Below are 21152 nucleotides of genomic sequence, written 5' to 3'. Positions count from 1 at the left end.
TCACACTCATGTTGTTCCAAACCCATATGACTTTCTTCTCCCTTTGTTTTTTTTTAATGTACAATATAAGCTTGTACAATTTTAGTGAATTTTTACACATGATGATTTTAAACTGTATATTTGGTATATATCGGTATATTTGGACATGCTGACAATATTTAAGTCAGTGATCCCACTGGGAGCCTACTACAATATTCAGAAACTGAAAATAACATTTATACACTTTTATACACAAATAACACTTTTCTAAAACAAAACTGAATACTCTTACTAATAATCTTACCTGTAGTGAGTCAGGATAACCACTGGGAACCTACTACAAACTTTTGAATGTGAAAATCTGATTTAAGTGAATTTAAGTGATTTATTTGGTGAATGCTGTATACGTATACTGTACATACAATTAAACATATTGGAGAAATAAGACCTGTAGTTAGTTATATAGCACACTGGAATCAACATTTGGAATGTGTAAATAACATATTGGAGAAATGTTGTGATTTGTTTTTCCTAAAATAATAGAAATCTATACATATTATTGCACATGTTGGGAAAATATAGCGTGTAGCAAGTCAGTCTATCCACTGAAAGTCAAATATAACCTTGAGAATCTTAAATTGTATTTTTACAGTTTTTAATATATATAACTTACATATAATAGGCACAAGTCAGTTGATTGTATGCTTGGACACTGCCGATGATGTAGCGCAGTTGGTGGGATTTTCAGACGGTCCCTTACGTATGCCAGGCATTGAAAGCACATCCGAGCGTATGCTGGCTTTATTCTACAACAAATGTTGACAGTTTTAAGTCAAATGATTTATGCCCGTATAGTATTGTTATATACTCTTTAACTTAATTCTGGTAATGATATTTTTGTAAAGATTGTCGTATAAAGAGAATGTGACACGATGAGAAATGCCACTCCACAAGCAAATATAAAGTCACAATTACGTGATATAAACTCGCAACTGTGTGATAAAAAACTCACAATTGCAACTTTATATCTTGCAACTGAGAGTTACATAGTCAAAATTGAGAGAAATAAAGTCGCAATTGCAAGTTTTTAATCACGCAATTTTGACTTTATCACTGGCAATTTTTTTTATCACGCAATTGCGAGTTTGTATCATGTAATTGCAACTTTTTATCTTAAAGTTGTGAGATAAAAAGTCAGAATTAGGTCTTTTTATTATTTTCTTACATGTTGGGACCTGTCTTCCATACAAATCTCATTCACACCTCTGCATATTCAAACTTGGCTTGTCAAATTGAGTTTCGAGACACACAAGAACCAATGTCGTTCAGTGAATAATAACTTAAATTTCAGTCTGTTGAAATCACGAAAAAGCTATTGTACTGCTTTATATGACATGGAATACTGCGCACTTATCGTATAGAAAACTTTTATGATACTTCAAGGTCCTATCATTTAATTTTGGTCATAGCTGGAGCTTGACAGCCACCATTCACTTTCATTGTATGGAAAAGAGCTGTGTGGACATTCTACTAAAAATCTCCTTTTTTGCTCCACTTACGGATCTTTAACGAAATGAGGGTGAGTAGGCCTAATTAATAACAGAATTATAATTTTTGGGAGAACTATTTAAAAAAAAATAAAAACATTTTTTTTATATCTGTTACAACAGGCAAAATGTCATGTAACGTCTTGAGTGATATGTATACTTTTCTAAATTAGTGAAGTTTAAAAGGTTACCTTGGAGATCTCTCACTCACACACACACACACACACACACACACATACACACACACACTTAAATATACACCAGACACCTGGATGATGGGAAATTCATAATGGTGAAGAAAGGAATGCAGATAGCTGCTGCATGTCTAAACAACATCATCTCTGCTGCATCCATGAGGTTTTTGGAAGTTGACATAAAATAAATAGGAATGTCCTGTGATGTGACATGCTTTACTCCAGGTTAAACTATTTTCTCCTTAGGTATGCCTCTTGATTTACCATAAACAAATGCATCTAATGTCAGCACTGATTCAAGTCATGATTCACTGATTTACTTGAGCCCTGTGCAGCCTTAAAGGGACTTTACCTTCTCTTTTGAAGCTAAATATTTCATTAATTGCTGCTGTTTATTGTTATATTTTTGATTCAGTTTACCTCTTCCCAATCCTGTAAAATTAGCCTAAAACACCTAATCAAGGCATACCCAAAGTAAATTTAAAGCTGTTCTTGAACCGTTTGGAGTACATGCATGGTTTTGGTCACATTTGAAAGGGGACACTCTGAAGTTTTTTCCCCAGCAGTCAGAATTACTGTAAATGCTACTGATTTTGAGTAATAGAAGTTTGAACACAATCAAATAGAAGTTTGTTTTTCCGCCTGAAATTGTTTGCATACAGATGCCTGCAGATGACTATAACTTGTAGCTATTAGCTTGAGAACACAATGGGATCACAGCATGAAGCCTTACCTAGTCCAAGTTCAAATGTTATAACAATACCATAAAAAATGAATATTTTACACATGTTTTTCTAAGGGTACACCCAGGCGTTTTACAAAAGTGCCTTTTGGATACTCCAAAAGGACCCTTTGGTAACCTAGGACAAAAAGGCTACTACTTTTGAATGCTTCAACGTACAGTCATAATTTTGGGCTCTAATTAAAGATGACACTTAGAGCTATCATATTCCATATCCAGATCCACTATTAGTTTTGCTGACACAGAGTAACTGATGCATAAACACATTAGAGTGCCTTTTCCCTTCTTGAAACTAAATGTTGTGCATATAAAAGAGTCAAAACTAGTGCTATGGTGGACAATTTGTTTATATAAAAAATACACAACAAACTATTTATATGAATTTTTACACAAAGTATTTACAAACCATTATAAAATTGTACATGTTTCTAGCAACATGCCAGTCATTGTAGCAGTCACATTTGGGTACAAAGCACAAAGGCACATCACAGGAAGAGTACTTCACTGGTGTCTTTGCATGACACTGCCTGCACTTCAGACGACCAGCGGTGCAAGATTTGGTGATGTGCAACGGCCTGTGATGTGCTCTTCATGGAGCAGGAGATACTGGTCTGGCTGTGGAGTGAGACCCCAACTCTGCCAGCTCCTCAGCAAGGGTCTCTCTGAAAGCCCTCCACTCTTGATGAGGTGCTGTCCTGCTGCTCCACTTTATGTGGCCCGCATCCGGCTCCCAATCGCTATCTGATTCAGTGAGAATAAATAAATGTAATTTACAAAGCTAGACACAACTTTTCCATCTTTTCTGTATTCTATATATATATATATTTTTTTCTTTTCGACTGTGTAAATATATATTATTGTATGTATATTTACTGTAAATACTGTATACTTTGCCAATGTACTATGGAACAAATAGATGGGCCTACCCCTCCCCCACCTCCCCGCATTGTAACAAATAGACTCTCAAACACAACATATATTCTTATTTTCAACTTATATTTATTGATTTATTTATATATGTATTTCGCGTCCATTTATAAATACATATTTACAGTAAATATACAAAACATCTATATAGCATGTCAATAGATCTGAAACAAACAATGAACTAAAACCTCACACACGCACAAACAAATACAAAAAACACGCACAAACGGTTGAAACACTCACTGAGGAAACACACGACAAAGGGTAATTACAAAATGTGTTAATTATTCAAACTAAAGCTTATTTATGCGGAATATACAGTCATATATGTTATAAAATACAAGAAAACACTTACTTGTCCAGAGCAATGTCTCATCTCTCCATAAACAGTTCCTCTGCCTCCGAATCATCCGTATTGTTTTCAGAAATTTCATCTCCAAACTCTTAATTTAACCTTCTTATATCACATCCTGGGGTGAAAATCCTGTTTTTCGCATCCGTTTCGCCATATTTAAAACGGCAAATGTGTAAACAGTTCCAAAACAACACTCTTCACCTTTTACGCACAGACGCACAAAACACTCGGTAATGGCAAGGCAACTTTGCGCACACACATTACAGAACCGTGCTCTAATCGTCCCACTAAAGCCGCATATCACTGTTTTCAGAATTTCATTGGCTATACGATGCGTCAGTCATTTCCACTCTTCAATGTAATTGGTTTGATCAGGGAACAAAGGAAAGTGGGGAGTCCCTTACATTCGACACAGACAGTGGTTGGCTATTGAAGGCTTTGGACAGGACATGGAAGCTCCTATTGGGTCAAATGAGGTGTCAATCGAAAGGTCAGAGTGCAGCATCCATTTTGATACCGGATATAGGAAATGTTTACATCTGAACTGAAGTTATTACCGATAATATGTGAAAGATTAGGTACAGCTGCCAGGTGCTTTGAAATGATGCAACAAGTGTCTGTGGATATTTATTGATGTAATAATGTGATTTGGACTAAACATTTTACTTGATTTGATCGTTTGGACATTTGACAATGAAACAACACCGTTTTTGTCGGGAAGTTATGGATCAGTGGACTACTATGAGGCTTCATAGGTGAGTTGCCTAAATTTAGTTATTGGTTGTTTATATGTTGGTGGTCTGACAAAGATATAGATTGTACCTGCTGTTGTGATTGTATCTTAAAATCGTTTATATCAATAGAACATCAAGAAATGTAGCTTTCCAAAGATATGTGGCATGTGTACCAATGTACACACAGCAGTTTTGTTTATCGCATACTTTATTTTGTACGTTTAAGGGCCCGACAGCGGGCTGTCTCAGTCCATAAAGTTAAATACAATGTATATAAAAGGTATCTTCTAGTTTATTAATTTATGTAAAATATACAATTGTTCAATTAAATGTTGTCAATGTTAAACTGTTTACGAAAATCAGTCATTGTTTTACTATACTAATATTGACTGTAGTAACTATTGCTAATTATGTGGTTACTATGATTTTACTACAAATACCATGTTTAAACTTTGGTTACTGTAGTAACCACCTTCATTAATGGATTAAATTAATCATGGCTGACTGTATATTGTGAAATTTTATTGTGAATTTTGTGAATTTGATCTGTAATTGAAAACTAGTGCGTTTGAATGGTGCTGCATCCAGGCCACTAGGTGTCAGTGTAAGTCTTAGACAACATGAACAAAAACTTGCTGAGTGCACTTTTAAACAGCTTCAATGTAGTTATCTACTTTTTATTAGTAACTTGTAGTGTCACTAACTACTTAGTTAATAGCAGCTTGACTGTAGTTTCACTATGTTGAAACTGTAGCTTCCCAAAACTGAATCAAAGTTAGTGAATCGCTAAAACCAGCATTATTATCAGATTATTAATTTTCAAATGTTTTAGGAGATAATGTGAACAGTCTCTCTTGCATTGGGGTGATCTTATGATGTGCAATATAAATATGTGTAATATCATGATGTATAATCTTGTGACTGAGTGGATGAAAACTTCCTTTTTCATACAGAGGTTGAAGGACATCATCATCTGTAATGTGGTTGTGAGAGGAGAGGTTGTTGACTGAAGACTTCAACATCTGCCACATTGATTGCCAGATAGCTGTATGCAGAGTTGTGTGGTGAGAGGAGAGGTGTTTGTTACGCCTGCAAATGAAGGTGACTTTAGATCTCAGCAGTGATTTTGGAGCTTGTCACATCGGTTTATCATGCCTACCTGCAGGATGTACCTCCTCTAATGGTCTGTCAGTGTTTCATCTGGTCTGACTCTTAGGCCAGAAACTTTCCCTGCATAAGTACACAAATGAAGATGCAAATGTTTGGCAAGTGTGCTGCCCGTTGTACATAATTAACCTGCATTCTTACATTACTATGGAATGATATTCCGGACATTATTCAAAAGGAATTGCAAATTGTATTTGCAATTACGTTTTCAATTTGTGGACGCATAAAATGTGACATAATCCAAACGCAATTGCAAATCGCGCATTACGGTTTGCATTTTCGTTTAAGCGAACGCACAGTGACTGCCAAATTTCAAATGGAAAAGCAAAGTCCGTTTGCAACTGTGTTTCCCATATCTTACGAGTTTTGGCCCTGTCATATTTAAATAGCAATTTCAATTACCACGTCTGCTTTTTCACTTTCTCAGCGTCGCGTATGTAGCCAGCCAAAACTCAAATGGAATACTATTTTATTTTTTTATTGCAATATTAACAAACAGAACAAGACGATACATACAAGAAATATAAACAATCTTTCAAAACAAAAGAGAAATTATGTACTCCAAATAGAAGATTGATTGTGAAGGAAACGTTTAAGCCAGTTAATTTTTAAGGTATTGTTAAGAGAATCAAAATCAATGAAATTTAAGCCACCTTTATTATAAAAATTCAAAATAACTGATTTTCTAATACTCAAATTGAATACTAATTCCCTTAGTATTTCCATTTCAGATGCCTTACACAGAAACCTGTCAATCAGGGTCAAGGGTGGGATTATGCTATGGGGCGTGTTTGTCTTGGGAAGTGACGTCACTCACAGTCGACGGTCAAGAGGTGATGCCCTGAACAGATGCCGGTTTATCAAATCAAATCACTTTATTGTCACACTACCATGTACACAAGTGCAACAGTAGGTGAAATTCTTGTGTGCAGTTCCGAGCAACATAGCAGTCATGACAGTGAAGAGACATATACCAATTACAGTAAACAACATACTTACACAAAACAGTTTACAAGTCAAATGTACACATACTTACACAACACAATAATTATATACAATGTACAGTAAACAATACACACAATATACAATACAATAAGTGGGAGTATATGAAATATATATATATCTATGAAGTAGTATATTGAGGAGAATATGTTGACAGTCCAGTGTGAGATTATAGATGAATAAAGTGCAGTGCTAATTATTGATCGTGATAGACTGTGAGTGATGTCACTTCCCAAGACAAACACGCCCCATAGCATAATCCCACCCTTGACCCTGATTGACAGGTTTCTGTGTAAGGCATCTGAAATGGAAATACTAAGGGAATTAGTATTCAATTTGAGTATTAGAAAATCAGTTATTTTGAATTTTTATAATAAAGGTGGCTTAAATTTCATTGATTTTGATTCTCTTAACAATACCTTAAAAATTAACTGGCTTAAACGTTTCCTTCACAATCAATCTTCTATTTGGAGTACATAATTTCTCTTTTGTTTTGAAAGATTGTTTATATTTCTTGTATGTATCGTCTTGTTCTGTTTGTTAATATTGCAATAAAAAAATAAAATAGTATTCCATTTGAGTTTTGGCTGGCTACATACGCGACGCTGAGAAAGTGAAAAAGCAGACGTGGTAATTGAAATTGCTATTTAAATATGACAGGGCCAAAACTTGTAAGATATGGGAAACACAGTTGCAAACGGACTTTGCTTTTCCATTTGAAATCTGGCAGTCACTGTGCATTCGCTTAAACGAAAATGCAAACCGTAATGCGCGATTTGCAATTGCGTTTGGATTATGTCACATTTTATGCGTCCACAAATTGAAAACGCAATTGCAAATACAATTTGCAATTCCTTTTGAATAATGTCCGGAATATCATTCCATACATTACTGCGGAAGTAAAAAAGCTCAGTACTCAAGGCGTAATAGAGTTAGAGGGATTTCCCACTTGGTTCATATGCTTGATTCAAATCGGAGTTTGGTTCCCCGAAACAACATGAATTTTAATCACACAAAGCATGGATGTGGTAAAGAAACCATGCAAATCCTCTCGTTAATATACACTCAACTGGAACTCTTCTTTGACATGTTTGTTGAATTCCTGCAATTCTTAAAGAGACAGTACCAATGTAACGTAGTTGATGGAAAGTAGGTGGCGAGAACCGGCTTGACGATACAAATAATAGTTTAATGATAAACAAAAGACAAACATACTGTAGGGTATCTAGGTTCAGGTTTGGGGAATGTACCATTAATTTTAATGATCGTAATCAATGATTAATCATACGGTTTGAACTAGATAACAATACATACCAAATTGCCCCAAAAAGGGCTTATATAGTCCAAGAGTCTGCTTCAAATATATATAGATAATTAAACACAACGAATTATAATTAATTAGGAATATACATCATATGCAGACAGGCTATATTAATTTTCAGAACATCTTAAGGGAATTGACCCATATCACAACTAACCAGTCCAGCGAACCGCTTTGCTAAATACTCCTGATCAATTCTCCAGAAGGTTTATTCTTAGTTATAAGCTTACTCATCAAAGCACGTTAACTTACTTTGATAATATCAGCTCGTAGCTTTAGATCGCACATTGAAGAGGCTTTGTTTTATGACCAACACACAGACAATCAAGCGTATAATTGGGTTTAATACAAGGAACTATATTAATCACTACACTTAACAAACAAACATTTAACATATAACATGAAACAAACAAAGTAAAAACAGTGAGGAAAATAAAGAGATTATGGTATAGCAAACTTGTTACAATTCGTTAAACCTTCAGAGCCATCAAGGAGTTACACACTTTAACGCATTGGAATTTAGATGAAATAATACTTGCACAATGGACCTTTGTGTCGCTGAACAAGACTGCGTGTTTATCGTGTCCTCGTGGCGTCCGTGAGATGGAGGATTTCTCTTGGTGTTTCCCAGCGTGGGTAAGCTTGTGGGGAGTTCAAAGCATCTTAGGAGGAACGGTTGTTGTTGCTGAGAGAGAGTCCTTTCACCCGGAGGGTATCGGACTGCTTTAGAAACGTAAAGTGTTGAGCTTTGTCCGAAGACAAATAAAAGACTGAGATAAACGCCAAATGAAATAAAAGACATGTCTGACGAAAGTAACACAAAGAAAATGCAAGAGAGCTTGGAGAGAGATCAGAGGACACAGGACAAGAGAGTAAGAGAGACGATTCAATGCCGGATGCTGACTTTTAAGGTAGGGAGGTCACGCCTCCTTTGGGAGGAATGGCCCAATGGGACACCTCCGTTTTGGGCGCGAGATGGTTCCCTTTGTCTTGTCACGGCTAGTCATTTGCATGATTTACGACCAGGTCAGGATTTTGGGTTGAATCACTCAAAAGATGGTAACACATAGCAGAATATAATTTTAATGTAACCTTATATTCATATTCAGCTAGGACAAGTCTTAAGGTTTAATTTGATACCAAGAAGCTTGTTTTAGTGCACTTAAAAGGTGAATATAGATACTTAGGCTCTTTATTTAAGCCATCAGAGTTTAACTAACACAACTTACAATTTTAACTAGTTTGATCTAACAACAAAAATACACAAGCATACGGGGATAAAACATATTTCCTTAAAATTAAGCCCTTCTGGGTTTTAAATGTTAGGAACACATTGTGCCATTCAAAGTCTCACATTCCTTTCCCATCTCAGAAGGGGGTTTTAGAAGGCACGAGGATGTGTGGGGGTTTTATGACCCTCTGCAAGAATGTGTGCATTGCATTCAGAATCATGACTCTGATTCTCCTTCATACTCTACAATACACACGACGGACATGTCAGTAAACTATCTCTCTCGCCTGCACAATCCTCCGCAGTCGGCCTTTATCCCTCTCGGAGGCTTGATTAACCTGATAAGCCCGGCCCCGCTCTCCGCCTTGCCACAACCAATTTAGATAAGATTCAACTTTAACAAACTAATGTTAACTCTGTGACAAAAACAGTGACCACTCATATCATTATTATATATGTATCATGAAATAATTTTAATTGATAAAATGTAGAATTTGTATATAAAATGTGATTATAAAAATTATGAAAAACAAACGTTAAGAAAATGTAATATATATTTTCACATACTGTATACAGTGGCAAGAAAAAGTATGTGAACCCTTTGGAATTACCTGAATTACCTGTATAACTTAAAATTTGACTTGATCTTCATATCAGAATGCTCAATCAGGTAAAAAAAGAACCTTAGAGTTACAGATAAAGATCTGAAGGAATCATTTGATCTAGTTAACATCTCCGTTCATGAGTCTGTTATATGGAAAACATTAACCAGGCATAGTGTCCATGGCAGCACACCAGAAAGGAAGCCGCTGCTTTCCAACGAAAACTTTTCTGTTCACCTGAAGTTTGCCAAAGACCACCTTGACACACCACAACACTACTGGGAAAATGTTTTGTTGAACTGTTGAAACTATTGTTTGGGAAGAACACACAGCACTACATATGGCATAAAAAGGGCATCACATACCAACATGAAAACTTCTTCCCAACGGTAAAGTACGGTGGAGGGAGCATCATGATTTGGGGCTGCTTCAGGGCCTGAACTGCTTGCCATCATTGAGGGGAAAAATGAATTTCCAAGTTCATCAAGGAATATTTGAAGGTGGCTGTGCACCAGCTGACTCTCAGTAGAAGTTGGTTGATGCAGCTGGTCAATGACCCTAAACACTGAAGTAAATCCACTACAAAATTACTTTAAAAAAGAAAATCCACCTTTTGGAGTGGCCCAGACCTTAAACCAATAGAGATGCTGTGAAAGACCTCAAGAGAGCCATTCACAGCAGACTTCCTAAGAATATGTCTGAGCTGAAGCAGTTCTGGAGGAAGAATGGTCCACAATTCCTTCTGAACGTTGTGCAGGTCTAATCCGCAGCTACTGGAAACATTTGGTTGAGGTTATTGCTGCCAAAGGTGGATCGATTGGTTATTAAATCCTAGAGTTCACTTACTTTTTCCACAGCATTGTGAATGTGTAATGGAATGTGTTCAATAAAGAAAGATTATGATTGTTTGTGTGTTGTCAGCTTAAGCACTTTTTGTTTGTCTTGTGACTTGGACAAAGATGAGATCATATTTTATGACCAATTAATGCAGAAAACCAGCAGATTTCAAAGGGTTCACATACTTTTTCTTGAAACTGTATAATTACAGTATATAACAATTATATAATAAAACTAATTTCTTCTGCAGTTTAGGATGATTGTTTTTATATTATTAGTGAACTGAGTTAGAGTGAACATGAACCGTACCCCAGAGCACCTTTTCAAGTGGACTTGGGTGCGGTTCACAGTTGTGCACTAACCTTGAACAATATTTAAATTACTTTTAGGTCCACACAGTGGACATTTAACCTCTTAACCACAATATGTGTAATGAATCGCGCAATGCCGTTTTACGAAAATAATGCCACAGACACATCAATTTCATAAGATACTTCAAAAGTCTGCACCATTAAACCAGATGTTGTATTATTCAGGTAGCTATAAACATATTGAGAGTTAAACTACCTCACACTAGCTTACTGAGCAATATTCTCCTCAAACTGTTGCTCCATCATGACAGTGGTTGACCTAAAAGAGAAAGCGCTTTAGCACCCCTTGCAGCAATACCAAGAATGCAACACTTGTGTTGTGTAATGAATTGTGTTCTGATACATTTTGTAACGTAATTAATCTCACATTTCTACAGTAGATGTGTTTGTATTTATGTGCTTGTATTGAGTATATTTCTGGCATTAATCTGACTGGTTGTGGGAGGTCGCATCTGTGAATCAGTGCTCCTAACCATCTGTTTGCACTGAACACCCCATCACGGTTGATAATTAGGTCGTGCAAATAATCAATACGTTTATTTTCTTGTAATATTCCTCATTGTCACTATAGTATGCCTTAGGCAAATGTTAACGTTTGAATTTGTAATGGCAGAGGGACTGTTTTGTGACAGCAGGACTTGTAAGATTATACTCTGTCCGTTTTAGCTCATTGTTTAGATCCTTAAACAATGATAATTTACTCAAAACTGGACCTAAAAGAGCATGAAAGGCTGTAACTAACACACACACACACACACACACACACACACACACACACACACACACACACACACACACACACACACACACACACATCGTTGTGTTTCCATGTTTTATGGGGACTTTCCATAGACATAATGGTTTTTATACTGTACAAACTTTATATTCTATCCCCTAAACCTAACCCTACCCCTAAACCTAACCCTCACAGAAAACTTTCTGCATTTTTACCTTTTCAAAAAACATAATTTAGTATGATTTATAAGCTGTTTTCCTCATGGGGACCGACAAAATGTCCCCACAAGGTCAAAAATTTCGGGTTTTACTATCCTTATGGGGACATTTGGTCCCCACAAAGTGATAAATACACACTCACACCCACACACACACACACACACACGCACACACACACACACACACACACACACACACACACACACACAGTTGACAATGAATTGTTTAAACATAATCCTGTATAAATGTGCTCAAAATCTGGCTAAATACAATTATTTGAAAAATATTATTTGAAGTAGTGTGCTTTTTGTCTGGATAGATTTTGTTTTCTGTGTCATTTATGGTTAGCCTTAAGGATGTAAAAGGGACGGTACATCATGATCGATTATCTTGGCCTGTGGTCCGATATTTGCTGATACTCAAAGTCTGCGGCGCTACGATTTAAATTTGGTTGGATTCAGCGCCCATCGATCGATATTCCAATATTATGTGCCTATTTTACACAATTAATTACATTTTCACCCTCAAATGCAACCAAAATATAATTTTAATATTTTATTAAAGCTCTCTGAAAAGTGCAAATTTAGTATCCACATTGGGACATCCACAACAAGCTCCAGATGTTCCACTGCTGTCCATCGGCTTCTGGGATATAAAGCATCTGGTCAAAAGGGACTCATTAATGGATCCGTAATTATCAGATGGCATTTCATAATTTTTTGTATCATGGGAATGACGCGGTGAGGTGTAAGGAGACTTGAGTCGAAGCTGTCATTGTCGTTCAACATGATCACACAGGAGGTCAGCATGTTGTTTCCGAGAGTTCCTGTACCCTAGAATCGTATACATGAAGCTGACTCACTTTCAAGCTGCATCAGACATCAGAAATGATTGCATCTGCTCAAACGTGTTTATCTTTCTTTGTAGTGTGGAAGTATGTTGCGTCAGCGGCATTGGAGACCCGTGTTCAGATTCCACCTTGAAACCAGAAAGGAATGTTAGAGGGAAAAATGCAACTCCCGAATCGCTCTCATCACTGATTATGCCATGTGATTCAGAGGTTACATTTTCCCCTCTAGCATTAAATTTTTACTCCACTGATGGTTAGGATCAGGCTTTGGGTTTTGGTTTGGGGGTTCAGTTTATAAAATATGCATTCCTCTTGTAGGATTGGAGCTCACATGTCCCCATACCACTAGGCCCAACACCACTAGGGGCAGTGTTTCGATTTCAATAAGCACAGAATGATTTTAGTGAGGGAAATGTCAACCTACTATAACCGATTTCACTGTGAGATCAGTCTGAAGTCTCATTACATAGCACATGTCTCCTCATTGAAATATGCCAAATCAAAACGTGCCACGCCAAGTTTGAAATCATTCATGAGACAAGCACTAACCAGCTTTCATGTTTAGGCTACTTGTATGAAACTCTATGATGCTTTTTTTTGTCTTTTGGTAAACAGTGTGACCTGCAAATATTTTCCTTTTGTGCTCCACGGGAGAAAAAAGTCATAAAGGTTTGGAAAAATGAGATAATGATGACTGTATTATCATTGCTGGGTGAACTATTTATCCTTTTGAAAAGGTCTTCTGCGGATAGTATTTAGTCCTTGTGCACCACCCAATGTGTCATTTTGTAAGCATAGGTGTGCCGGGGCAGTTTGATCGCAAACACTTCACTCACTTTTAAAGCACAACACACTAGATCAAATAATGAGGGAAAGCAAATGTGTGTCTTAGCGGTGAGTACAGTAAATAGTTGGTTTAACATGTTACATCTTCAGTTGTTCCAGTGGGAATTTCAGCTTGACTCATCAGGATAAAAAGAGCTTCCTGGAATTTAGACAACAATAGATTTCGATGTGCTCTGATAGGCTGAGTGAAATCTTGCTCTACACTTCACATTTGCTGGATGATTCTTTTTCATATTCTTAAATGTAAAATTGTGGAGAGGCAGTTGCCAACTCTAGATTTAATTGAGGTTCTGTTGTCAGACCAGAATAGATATTTGCCTTTACTGACATTTAAATTCTGTTCATTTTGCAGATTCTTTTATTCAAGAGGAAATTATTCATAGCCACATTACGTGTGCTAAATCAAGATTTTGAAGAAACACTCATTTGAACATTTTACCTACATTCAAATAAACTTCATGGTCTATATTTCTAAGATTTAAATGAACTATATTTTGAAATTCATGACACTTTTGTGTGTTATTGGGAAGGACATGAATGAGAAATAATGGGTTTATCATGCAGGGTTAGTAAGATGCAGCGTAATAAATGGTAATAGCGAGCATCTTCAGTATTTCCAGAAGAGAATAGCAGGAAAATAACATGCATGTCTTCGTTTATTCAGAATATGATGATTATTCCAATAGCTTTGAAGTATGTAAGCAGCTTTTTATTTTTCAGAATCAAGGCTTAACCAGAAAATGGACCTTATTCATAAAATTATGTACATGTAAACATAGTCACTGTTCCAAAGAGCTTGTGTGTAGGGCTGGGCAATATGGCTTCAAAATTATATCTTGATTATTTTTCAGCCTATAGACGATATTCGATATACAGCTCTGGAAAAAATTAAGAGACAACTGCAAAATGATCAGTTTCTCTTGATCAGTTTTACTATTTATAGGTATGTGTTTGATTAAAATTAACATTTTTGTTTTATTCTATGAAGTACTGACAACATTTCTCCCAAATTCCAAATAAAAATATTGTTATTTTATTTGACTGGAACTGGTAAAATTAACAAAGATGCAGTGTTTTTAGACCTCCAATAATGCAAAGAAATACAATTTATTTTTTAATATAAATATATATAATTTTCATTTTTAAACCACACAATACTAATGTTTTAACTTAAAAAGAGTTCAGAAATTAATATTTGGTGGAATGACCCTGATTTTCAATCACAGCTTTCATGCGTGCTCTCTGCCAGTCTTTCACATTGCTGTTGGGTGACTTTATGTCTCTTCTGGTGCAAAAATGCAAGCAGCTTGGCTTTGTTTTATGGCTTGTGGCCATCCATCTTCCTCTTGATCACATTCCAGAGGTTTTCAATGGGATTCAGGTCTGGAGTTTGGCCTGGTCATGACAGGGTTTTTATCTGGTGGTCCTCCATCCACACCTGGATTGACCTGGCTGTGTGGCATGGAGCATTGTCCTGCATGAAAAACCAATCCTCAGAGTTGGGGAACATTGTCAGAGCAGAAGAAAGCAAGTTTTCTTCGGGTATAACCTTGTACGTGACTTGATTCATGTGTCCTTCGCAAAGAAGAATCTGCCCGATTCCAGCCTTGCTGAAGAACCCCCAGATCTTCACCGATCCTCCACCTGGTCGTCTAATAGTTAGCTTATGCTTTAAATATTTTTTTCCCCACATCAATCTACACTCCATACCCCATAGTGACAAAGCAAAAAAAATATTTTTATTAACTGCAAATTTATTATATAGAAAAAACTGAAATATCACATTGATATAAGTATTCAGACCCTTTGTTATGACACTTGAAATTTAGCTCCGGTTCATCCCATTTCTCTGGATCATCTTTGAGATGTTTCTACACTTTGATCCACCTGTGACAAATTCAATTGATTGGACATGATTTGGAAAGGCACACACCTGTCTTTATAAGGTCTCACAGCTAAAAATGCACATCAGAGCAAAAAACAAGCCATGAAGTCAGAGGAACTGCCTGCAGACCTCAGAGACAGGATTGTGTCAAGGCACTGATCTGGGGAAGGCTACAAAAACGTTTGGCTGCATTGAAGGTTCCTAAGACCACAGTGGCCTCCATAATTCTTAAATGGAAGAAGTTTGGAACAACCAGGACTCGGCTGCCCGGCCAAACTGAGCAATCAGGGGAGAAGGGCCTTTGTAAGTGTGGTGACCAAGAACCTGATGGTCACTCTGGATGAGCTACAAAGATCATGTGTTGAGATGAGAGAAACATACAGATGGACAACCATCACTGCAACACTCCACCAATCTGGGCTTTATGGCTGAGTGGCCAGACGGAAGCCTGTCCTCATAGCAAGACACATAAAAAGCACCTAAAGGACTCTCAGACTGTGAGAAACAAGATTCTCAGGTCTGATGAAACAAAGATTGAACTGTTTGGCCTCAATTCCAAGCGTCATATCTGGAGGAAACCAGACTGCGCAATATCATCCCAAAGGTGAAGCATGGTGGGGGCGTTTTTGAGCAGCAGGGACTGGTCAGGGTTGAAGGAATGCAGGAAGATACAGAGATATCCTTAATGAAAACCTGGTCCAGCGCGCTCATGACCTCAGACTGGGACGATTGTTCACCTTCCAAAAGGACAATGACCCTAAGCACACAGCCAAGACAATGCAAGAGTGGATTAGGGACAACTCTGTGAATGTCCTTTAGTGGCCCAGCCAGAGCCCGGACTTGAACCCAACTGAACATCTCTGGAGAGACCTGAAAATGGCTGTCCACCGATTGTCCCCATCCAACCTGACAGAGCTTGAGAGGATCTGTCAGAAAATCCCCAAATCCATGTGAGCAAAGCTTGTCGCATCATACCCAAAAAGACTTGAGGCTGTAATCGCTGCCAAAGGTACTTCAACCAAGTGTTACGATGTGGGTAAACAGAAGAAGGCAGACTGAAGGTAGGATCCAAACGCGGCTTTTATTGTGACAATAAAAATAACAAAACACGGGAACAAAACAAAGGTCCACAATGGGAAAACAGAGACATAACCTTGGAAGGACACGGGGACATAAACAAGGGGAACAGGAACCACGAACGAGAGAGTAGACACAGGGAACTCGGGCTGGAAACAGGGAGCTAACAATAACATCCATACACAAACAAATACTGACAGAGACTGAACAAACAGACAGGGTTTAAATACAAGAATGTGGGACAAAGGGGCCAATGAACAAACAGGACTCAAACAAGATAACAAGGTGATCGACAGAAACCAAAGGCAAACAAATGAGGGCAGGTGCAAACAATGAACGAAAGCTAACAAGGAGACTGTGGAGCTACAAAAGGGCCAAAAGTGAAAACTAAGGAGTACAAAAGTGACAAAAATGGTAAACAAAAGGGCAATGGTGGAACAAGACAGGGTATACATAACAGAGCCCTCTCAAAGGATCGGCTTCCAGACGATCCTAAAAAACAAAGACAAAAGACAAAAACCCACAGAGAACAAAAATGATGGCACCGGGGCAGACAGGCAGACCAGGGGGGCACAAGAGCAAGTAGGCAGTCCAAGGGGCACAGAGGGCAGGCAGGAAGTCCAAGGGGGCACAAAGGGCAGGCAGGAAGTCCAAGGGGGCCACGAGGGGAAATGAGACAGTCCACGGGGGCACAAAGGGAGATGAGACAGTCCATGGGGGCACAAGGGGCAATTAGGCAGTCCACGGGGGCACAAAGGGACAGGTTTAGGAGGCCGGGGTGGTATCGACCGGGCAGGGACAGGTTTAGATGGCCCGGGGGCTGGCCATAAGGCAAGGGCCGGTTCAGGGGGCCTGGGAGGAGGCCGTGGGCCAAGGGCCGGTTTGGGGAACCTGTGAGGTGGCCACAGGACAGAGGCCGGTCTTGGTGGCCTAGGAGATGGCCGTGGGGCAAGGACTGGTTCAGGGGGCCTGGGAGGAGGAGTGGCCACTGGGGAGGCCGGCGGAGCCGCATGGGGCGGAGCCAAAGGAGGCTTGAGAGGCGAAGCCGAGGGGGGTGATGGCTTGGAAGGCTCAGAAGGCAGAGCTGAAGGAGGCTCCGGAGGTGGAGCTGAAGGAGGCTCAGGAGGCTTTAGGAGCGGGGACCTGGAAGGCTCTGGAGTCTCTGGGGACAGAGCCGTAGGGGGCTCGGGAGGCAAAGCCGTAGGAGGCTCGGGAGGCAGAGCCGTAGGAGGCTCGGGAGGCGGAGCCGTAGGAGGCTCGGGAGGCAGAGCCGTGGGAGGTTCTGGGAGGCAGAGCCGTGGGAGGCTTAAGAGGCTCTGGAGGTGGAGCCGTAGGAGGCTCTGGAGGCAGAGCCGAGGGAGGCTCGAGGAGAAGAGCCGCAGGAGGCTGAGCTGAAGGAGGCTCGGGAGGTGGAGCCGTGGGATGCTCGGGAGATTCTGGAGGCGGAGCCCTGGAAGATCTAGGAGACGGGGCTGAGGAAGGCGGAGCTGACGATGGCTCAGGAGGCCCAGGAGGTGGAGCCGTGGGAGGCTCAGGAGGCGGGGCCGAAGGGGGTGGCGCCGTAGGAGGTTTCAGAGGCGGAGCCCTAGAAGGCTCTGGGGTCTCTGGGAACAGAGCCGTAGGAGGCTCGGGAGGCGGAGCCATAGGAGGCTCGGGAGGCGGAGCCGTAGGAGGCTGAGCCATAGGAGGCAGAGCCGTAGGAGCCTCGGGAGGCAGAGCCGTGGGAGGCTCGGGAGGCAGAGCCGTGGGAGGCTCGGGAGGCGGAGCCGTGGGAGGCTCGGGAGGCGGAGCCGTAGGAGGCTGAGCCATAGAAGGCGGAGCCCTGGAAGGCTCGAGATGCTTGAGGGGCGGAGCCCTGGTAGGCTCGAGATGCTTGAGGGGCGGAGCCCTAGAAGACTCGAGAGACTTGGGAGGTGGAGCCCTGGAAGGCTCGAGAGACTTGAGAGGCGGAGCACTGGAAGGCTCGAGGGGCTTGAGAGGCGGAGCCCCAGGAGGCTCGGGTGGAGGAGCTCTGGAAAGCTCGGGAGACTTGAGAGACGGAGCCCTGGAAGACTCGAGAGACTTGAGAGGCGGAGTCCTAGGAGGCTCGGGAGGAGAAGCCCTGGAAGGCTCGAGAGGCTTGAGAGTCGGAGCCCTGGAAGGCTCGAGAGACTTGAGAGGCGGAGCTCTGGAAAACTCGGGAAGCTCGGAGGACAGAGCTCTAGGAAGCTCGGGAGGTGGAGCTCTGGAAAGCTCGGAAGGCTCGGAAGGCAGAGTACTAGGAAGCTCGGAAGGCGGAGCTCTGGAAAGCTCGGAAGCCTCAGAAGGCATGGTACTAGGAAGCTCGGAAGGCTCGGAAGGCAGAGTACTAGGAAGCTCGGAAGGCGGAGCTCTGGGAAGCTCGGGAGGCGGAGCTCTGGAAAGCTTGGGAGGCAAAGCTCTGGGAAGCTCGGGGGGTGCCGGCTCTTGGACGGTCATGGCTACTAGCGCTGGCTCTTGGACGGTCATGGCTACTGGCACTGGCTCTTGGACGGTCAATACTTCAGGCGCTGGCTCAGGAACGGTCGAGGCTGCAGGCGCTGGCTCACGGACATCTGAGGCTACAGGCGCTGACTCATGGACGTTTGAGGCTATCGGCACTGGCTCAGGGACGGTCGAGGCTACAGGCACTGGCTCAGGGACGGTCGAGGCTACAGGCACTGGCTCACTGACCTCTGAGGCGACAGGTACTGGCTGGGTGACCGTGGTATGCGCTGGCTTGGGTTCGCTGACCGTGACATGCGTGGGCTCTGGCTCGCTCACCGTGACATGCGTGGGCTCTGGCTCGCTCACTGTGACATGCGTGGGCTCAGGCTCGCAGACCGGGCCAGGCGCGAACCGGGAGGCGGAAGCCCGTCTTCTCTCCCTCCTCCGGGCAGACGAATATGAACGCGCTGGCTCTTGGAAGGAGACTGGCGTGAGGGTGACCTCGTTGACAGTTGTGACTGGTAATGCAGGAAGAGCCAAGGGCGAGCTGAAGGCCGCCACCGCGGGAGGTGAGGCAGGTTTCTCCTCTGCCACGTAAACCGTGAGTGACGAGCCGCTGACCAGCAGAGCCTCTTCTACCATCCAGCCGCGCGTCGCCGGTGGCAACCGTTCCCTTAGTGAGGCATTCAGATTACCCCAAAAGAAGACCACCAGAGAGGAGTCCGGGAAATCGGAGACAAAAGCCAGCTCGAGGAAGTCCCGGACGTGGTCCTCAATCGGTCGGTCCCCCTGCCTCAAACAGAGCAGCCGGTAGTTAGCCTGTTGGGCCGCTGGATCCATTGCGGGTCAGTCGTTCTGTTACGATGTGGGTAATCAGAAGAAGGCAGACTGAAGGTAGGATCCAAACGCCGCTTTTATTGTGACAATAAAAATAACAAAACACGGAACAAAACAAAGGTCCACAATGGGAAAACAGAGACATAACCTTGGAAGGACACGGGACATAAACAAGGGGAACAGGAACCACTGAACGAGAGAGTAGACACAATGAACTCGGGCTGGAAACAGGGAGCTAACAATAACATCCATACACAAACAACGACTGACAGAGACTGAACAAACAGACAGGGTTTAAATACAAGAATGTGGGACAAAGGGGCCAATGAACAAACAGGACTCAAACAAGATAACAAGGTGATCGACAGAAACCAAAGGCAAACAAATGAGGGCAGGTGCAAACAATGAACGAAAGCTAACAAGGAGACAGTGGAGCTACAAAAGGGCCAAAAGTGAAAACTAAGGAGTACAAAAGTGACAAAAATGGTAAACAAAAGGGCAACGGTGGAACAAGACAGGGTATACATAACACCAAGTCAGAGTTTCTGACCTTTTTTGGATGAACACCTGCCTACGTCATTCCCTGACCTCAAATCCCACACCTATGAATTACATCTATGAAACGTTATTACATAATTTATGTGGCAAAATTATTCTGACTCTCCGTTATCAGGTTTTTATTGATTCATTTCTTGGAATGTCTGAAGGCAAACAAAACCAGTTATCAATTCTTTCATTAACCTATTTTTAGGATTTAGGCATTTCTATTTAATTTGTAAAAAAATTGGTTGCATTTTGCCCTTATGAAAATGTATCATACTTTGTTTATTATTATTTAAAGTTTTTATTGTTTTAACAGTGGTATTTGTAACAAGACCATAGTAAACACATAGAAGCATGGATCTTCTTCACTACCATGGTTAGATGTAACATGAATTCTATAAAACAAACTATGGCATTTTTGAAATTATAAACAGTAGGTCTAACCTAAATGCATTTAAAAACTTTAGACATTTTTAAGTAGTAAAAAATGAAGCTGAAATCAAAGAGCTGAAGTAATATGATAATATTGATTATGGATCTGTTTCTACCTAAAGTACATTTAGTGTTAATATAGTAAATTGAAGGGTGGTGATGTGTGAAATGTAGGGCTGGGATAAACGATTATTTTTTAAACGATTAATCTAACGATTCATTTTTTCAGTCCGATTCGATTTCGATTCGATTAATCGACTTGTGACAACACCGG

General features: G+C 40.7%; 1 protein-coding gene and 1 long non-coding RNA gene across 2 annotated transcripts in view; one reads left to right on the top strand and one right to left on the bottom strand.

Moving 5' to 3' along the window:
- ccser2b (coiled-coil serine-rich protein 2b) overlaps positions 1-21152 on the top strand; it is a 125495-nt gene that overhangs the window by 6435 nt on the left and 97908 nt on the right. The window lies entirely within an intron of this gene.
- On the bottom strand, positions 5467-8595 carry LOC127626771 (uncharacterized). The gene is made up of 3 exons (XR_007968493.1): positions 8517-8595; positions 5638-5708; positions 5467-5567 (listed from the first exon to the last, which is right to left on the bottom strand). It is a non-coding gene; the product is annotated as an uncharacterized LOC127626771 (long non-coding RNA).

The sequence above is a fragment of the Xyrauchen texanus genome, chromosome 33, assembly GCF_025860055.1.
Source record: "Xyrauchen texanus isolate HMW12.3.18 chromosome 33, RBS_HiC_50CHRs, whole genome shotgun sequence".
Taxonomy (NCBI): Eukaryota; Metazoa; Chordata; class Actinopteri; order Cypriniformes; family Catostomidae; genus Xyrauchen; species Xyrauchen texanus.
This window is presented reverse-complemented; position numbering and strand designations above follow the sequence as displayed.